Raw genomic sequence first — 5,940 nt, forward strand, 5'->3', positions numbered from 1 at the left:
AGCCTTGCACTGCCCCTGAGCCTCTGGCCTGTACCCCAGTTCTGTATGCACAAATAAATAAATCTAAAAAAAAAAAAAAAATTGGTCACCGGCCAAAGTCCAGATGGAAGCGTTTCCTGCTCAGCTCACGTAACTTCTAGTAGAATTATGAATTTTGTAAGTACTCTGGAAACGCCCCCGTCTCCTTCGCCATTGATGTCCACAGTTCCTGGACACAGCAGAGAAAGCCTTTCTCTTGGGTTTCTGCCTGGTGGCAACTTCTCGGCCTCTCAAGAGTTTCCAAGGTGTCCCTGGGCCAGGCCTCACCATCCTCGAACTCCTTTCCTCGGGACCTGTGGGGTGTACACCTGCCACTTTGCCCTGCAGTGATGGTGCTCCTAATAGCATTCCACTCCTCTGCCTCCCCCCAATGCCAGCAGACATCTGCCATTCAGAGCTGTGGTGTTCAAGGGGTCCAGAGGCCCACAAAGCAGGAGCTGCATTCCACACACTGGTTGGGGAGCCGCTGCTCCCCCTTTACATGTTCTGTCAGAACCGTTTCATCTTACAACTGGGAAATCTCAACCTTGAGACAAAGACACCGTGTTTGAAAGGGTGAAGACCTGGACATCTCAGGGCTTTCGTGTGGGGCTTGAGTGAGTCCTGCGTATTTCTAACAACTTTCCAGAAGCCTGGAGTTTTCATTCAGGGGTCCAGGGGTAGCCCCAAAATAAAACTTTCTGCTTGGCATAACACTTCTCCAACACTGTTATGAAGCAAGTGGTCAAAGTTGAATATCATGCCAGAGATTTCTATCTTGCTCTTTTTTTTTTTTTTTGCATAGAAAAACTGGGGTACAGGCTAGAGGTATAGGGGTAAGAGGATTCACCAGATACAGAGTGGGGAGCAAAAAGACAGATCAACTGAATCACACTGTTGAGGGGAAAAGTGGGTGAGACAGGAGAGGTTTGCCATGCCATGTGGGTCAGCTCCCTGGCCGGGGATAGAACTCAGGTGGTAGCTGAGAGAGCGTTGAGATTTACCCCCAGACCACCACGGAGGCCCTCCCCCTGCTCTTAATAACAACAGCAAAAGTGCTGGTGGCCAAGCAGGAACTGCAGGGAGAGGCAAAGAGAGCAGCCCACACCCTCTCTAACGCTCAGGCCTGGGTCAGCGTGGGCACCCAACAGCAAACACAGTCATGTGGGGTTCCTGATGTTCAAATGGGGGGCGGAGGTGCTTTCTAATGAGACTGGGCTGGTTTCCAAAGACAGATGCCTTTAAGGAAAACACTTTTGGTAAAACACAGACTAGGGGCCCACCCTTGTTTCGCAGCACTGCAAGCCAGCCGCAGCAGCAGCTTCAGTGCAAGTTTGATCCCCAGCCCCGGAGGTGACCCACATGGCACGGCAGACCTCTCCTGACCGGCCCGCTGCTCCCCTCAGCAGTGCACCTCATCGATCTGCCTGTTCTGCTCCCCACTCTGTCTCTGGTGAAGCCTCTCACTGCCCCTGCACTTCTGGCCTGTACCCCAGTTCTGTATGCAGAAACAAATCCTTAGGGGGGGTAAAAACAGACTAGGAAATAATGGAAACATTTTGACTTTTTTCCTAAAATAAAAGGATGGGCAGAGTGAGCTTAAAAATGAAGGGAAATATCAAAGAGCATAAAAGAATGCACACGATGTTATGAATCTTAAATACTCTCAACAGAGATGGAATCTTCCCACAACAGAATAAACTCACTAGAAATTGATTGAGGATTCCCACCTACCCAATCTTTCTGAGACTTCAAGAAATGAGGCTGCAGTTGGGGCTGCTAACTGGCGGCTTACCTGCTGAGAGTAGGGGGAATCTCCCCCTACGAGGGAAGAGGCCCTCATCACCCACCACAGGCTCAGGCAGACATGGATGACTGAGAACAAGAATGGAAGGTCCCCTCTGGAATCCCTCAGATGCTACCTCGGTGTCCACTGGATCTTGGCTCATAGATTTAGCCAAGGTTCGACTTCAAGATAAAACTTCCATTTTATGCATGGTGATTGCCTTTGGCTGTGACTGGCCCGCCGGGTTCCCTCCTCCTTCACTCGGACCTTTGCGGGTGTCACACCATCTTAACATAGGGTACTTCCTGGGGAGCCCACTAGGTGGCACTAACACAGCAAGGGGAGCCAGGTATCCCCAAGCTCAGATGGCTGCAGTTACTCACCTGCTTCCCCTGCTTCTGAGTCTGGAAGTGACTGATGCCCTTCACCACTTCTCCCCTGTCAGTGTCCAGAGCAGAGATGGCCAGCAGTCTCCAGACCACAGCCAGCCTTCAGATGCACTGACTGACTCCCAGGGTGATTTCAGTGGCCTTGAACTTGCTAATAAGAGATGAAAGCATTCATGCACAAGTCAGGATTTGAGGGGTCCTTAGGGACACCTGTCCTGGCAATGACAGACCCACAATGCAGCGAAGGCTGACCCTTCTTGCTGCTCTGCCACCCCCAGCACCCACCTGCCCTGCTTTACTCACTGATGTCACGTGTCCCCTAAGAGTTTGCAGCCCCGTGGCCCCAAATGTGCTGACTTACTACCAGATGACAGGTCTGGGACCCTCCATTAAGTTAATTTTTTTTTTAATTTTTTTTAAGATTTTTTTTAAAAAGACTTATTTATTTGTGTATACAGAACTGGGGTACAGGCCAGAGGCTCAGGGGCAGCGAGAGGCTTCACCACAGACAGAGTGGGGAGCAGAACAGGCAGATCGACAAAGTACACTGCTGAGGGGAGCAGCGGGCAGGTCAGGAGAGGTCTGCTGCGCCATGTGGGTCACCTCCGGGGCAGGCGGGGATCGAACTCATGCGGAAGCAGCTTTAGATTCTCAGTGCTACACTTTAACCCGCTGCGCCACCAGGGAGGGCCTAAATTAATTTTTTATCCATATTAAAATGACCTGCATCCTCACTACACTATGTGATTTCCTCTATCTTTTTAAACATTTTTACTCAGTAGCTAAAACGCCCAAGGATCTGTTTCAATGATCCCCATTGATACTTTTCATCAACCCCTTTCCCATGTGGGCTTCTGCTCATTCATTACACACTGAGCATCTCATTCCATAAGTGAGGAGAAGAATCAGCATTTGCTTTTCCAAGTCTGACCCTCCTGGTCCCTGCAACCCTGGAAGTCAGCAGTCAGGAGCAGACAGAGACAGGGAGTCACAGGCCCACAGCCACCTAGGGTGGTAGAAAGGATCAACTGCTTGGGGACCCCTGTGCTGGGACCCCCACCTAAGGCTCCACAGCCTAAGCCTGTTTTGTAACCTTGGGCAGGTGACTTACCTTCCATTGATTTGGTGCCTTGATCTGTGAAATGGAGCTCAAAACAATGCCAAGTCCTTCCTGAGTGAGTTCGTTTGAGCCTGGCACAATCAATGCTAGCGGCCAGCAAGACTAATACAGAGCGTGACGGCTCAGTGAATTCAGTGGTGGCTCATTCCATATTTAAAAATTAATTTTGCAATCTGAAGGGAAAAGACAAAAAAAATTAATTTTGCAGACAGGTAGCAGTCAGTACAGCTTGGCAGCATACACATTCAGCACAGAGCTAGGAAAAATTTCGTTAATGGGAGTAACATTGACTTACAACACTGCATTGGTTTTGGTATACAACTCTCAACTCCACGACTATATATGTCACCCCACGCCCAGCGCCACAGGTCCAGCACTGCCCCCCACAACCAGTCAGCCTCCTAGCTGTTCCAGACCACCTGTCCCCTCACGGGAACCTTTCTGTTCTGGGATTCCAAGGCTTCCTCTGTGATTTGTCTGTTGCTGTCCCCCCATTCCACAACTAGGAATCATGGTCTTTGTCTTTCTCCTCTGACTTAGCATAATCCCCATTTCCATCCATGTTGTGGCAAAGAACAAGGTCATCTTTCTCATCGCTGGGTGGTGTCCCGTTGTGTGGAGATACCACACCTAAGAGTCTTCTGCTGGGGAGCACTTAGGTAGTCTGCATTGTTTGTGGCTACTGATGCAAACAGGGGAGCGCATGTCTTTTCTAATCAGTTTTTCCATATTCTTCAGATAAATACCCAGAGGTAGAATTGCTGGATCATATGGGGGTTCTATGATTAACTGTCTGAAGACCCTCCAGGCTGTTCCTCAGAGGGACTGCCCCAATTTACATTCCCCCAATAATACATGAGGGTTCTTTTTCTACACATTCTTGCCAGCACTTACTGGTCTCTTGACTTTTTAATTAGTGGCCATACTAACCTGTGCAATGAAATCTCCCTGAGATTTTGATTTGCATTTCCCTAATGATAAGCAATAAAGAACATTTTTCCGTCATGTCTGTCTGTCTGTCTTTGGTGAAATATCTTTGGACAGATCCTTTGTGCTTTTTTGAAATGGATTTTTTTTATTGTTAAGTGGCATGAGTTACTTACATATTTTGGATATCTAAATATTACCCCCTTGTCTGATATATGATCTGCAAAGGTCTTCTCCCAGCCAGTAGCTGCCTTTTGCTTTAATGACTCTTTTCCTTTGGGGCAGAACCTTTTTTTGTTTGAGCCAGTCCCATTTGTTTAAATTCTCTTTTGTTCCCTTGCTGCTCATAAGTCCGTAAAGACATCGTGAAGGCCAAAACAGAAGAGCTTATCCTCTTTGATTTCTTTTATATATTTTACGGTTTCAAGCCTTTAATCCAAGGGAGACATTTTGGACAATTGGCAACTAATTTCTGTAGCTTTAGAAAAAGCTTGTCACAGCACCTCCCGTCATCTTCCCAGCCCTCAAAGAACATGATGCCTGGTCTGGCTGCCAAGTGAACTCACCAAAAGTGGCCACCTGTGCTGTCCACACCAGGCTGCTTGATGGTTTGTATGTTGCTTAGTGAGACGGGACCTGAAAGAACGAGACTCTGATTCAATGAGGAGGATCAGATGGTCTCACTTGTTGAAACCTCCAGGAGGCGGAAGGTCAGCTTGAAAGCAAAGTCCACATGAAAGAACAGGGTCATGGCGCCCAAGAAGTCTGTCGCCGGATCTACGCTCTGGGAGTAGCCTTTTGCCCTAGCTCTTGGTTACTCCCCACAGCAACTCTGTTCAGCACCCCTTGGACATGTGTTTTGCAAACGGGCCCCCTGTGGCCCTCAGTCCAGAGCACTCAGGTGTGGGAAGGTCCCCACTGTCCTCTCAGATGCCCTTGACTGCAGAATCTGAAGCTCAGACCTTCACCCTTTGCTCTCCCTCCTCCCCAGGTGTGTGTTTTACTTTGGGTTTACCCAGCCACATACCAGGGCAGCCTGGAGGGCAGGGTGTCTCGTCCTCAGGCCTCCACTTCCAGCCAGCAGAGCCCCAGAAGAGTCATGGGGCTCCATGACTCTAGGATGGGCACAAACAGATTCCTCCATTATTTTTGTTGGTATTTGTAGCCACTAAACACTCCGAAGTGTGCGAGTGGTGGCTTTCTTGCAAACTTTTAATGTCTAGAGAAAGCAAGCTTGCATTACATTTTGCAGCAGCATGCCTGTGGAGCCGGTTAGCCACTCAGCTGTCACCCTCCAGCCCCATGGCAGTGACACTCCAGGGCTTTGTCTCTGCCAGCACCTTGCACGAGAGTCAAGCGTTGCAAGGGGAGAGCCAGACACGCACACCAGAAGGCCCCCAGATCTCATGGCCAGACAGAAGGCTGGGAAACAGATAAGACACCAGCAGCCCTGGGGTCATGCATGGCTTCCCTACACTCTGTTCATTCAGAGGTGAAGAGGGTCACCTTGATCTCAAGCAGTTGCCTTTCTAACTTGCATCCCGATGGTTGACAGGTTGTTCCGTTCACCAATCAAAGCTCATTTCAGGATAACAATCAGTAAAATATCATCCGTCAACTAGACATAAGAACGGAAAGCATAAAATACCTAGAAGCAAAGATGGGTCAAACACTACACGACATACACTTCAGCGACATCT

The sequence above is a fragment of the Condylura cristata genome, unplaced genomic scaffold, assembly GCF_000260355.1.
Source record: "Condylura cristata isolate star-nosed mole 26May11 unplaced genomic scaffold, ConCri1.0 scaffold00034, whole genome shotgun sequence".
NCBI lineage: Eukaryota > Metazoa > Chordata > Mammalia > Eulipotyphla > Talpidae > Condylura > Condylura cristata.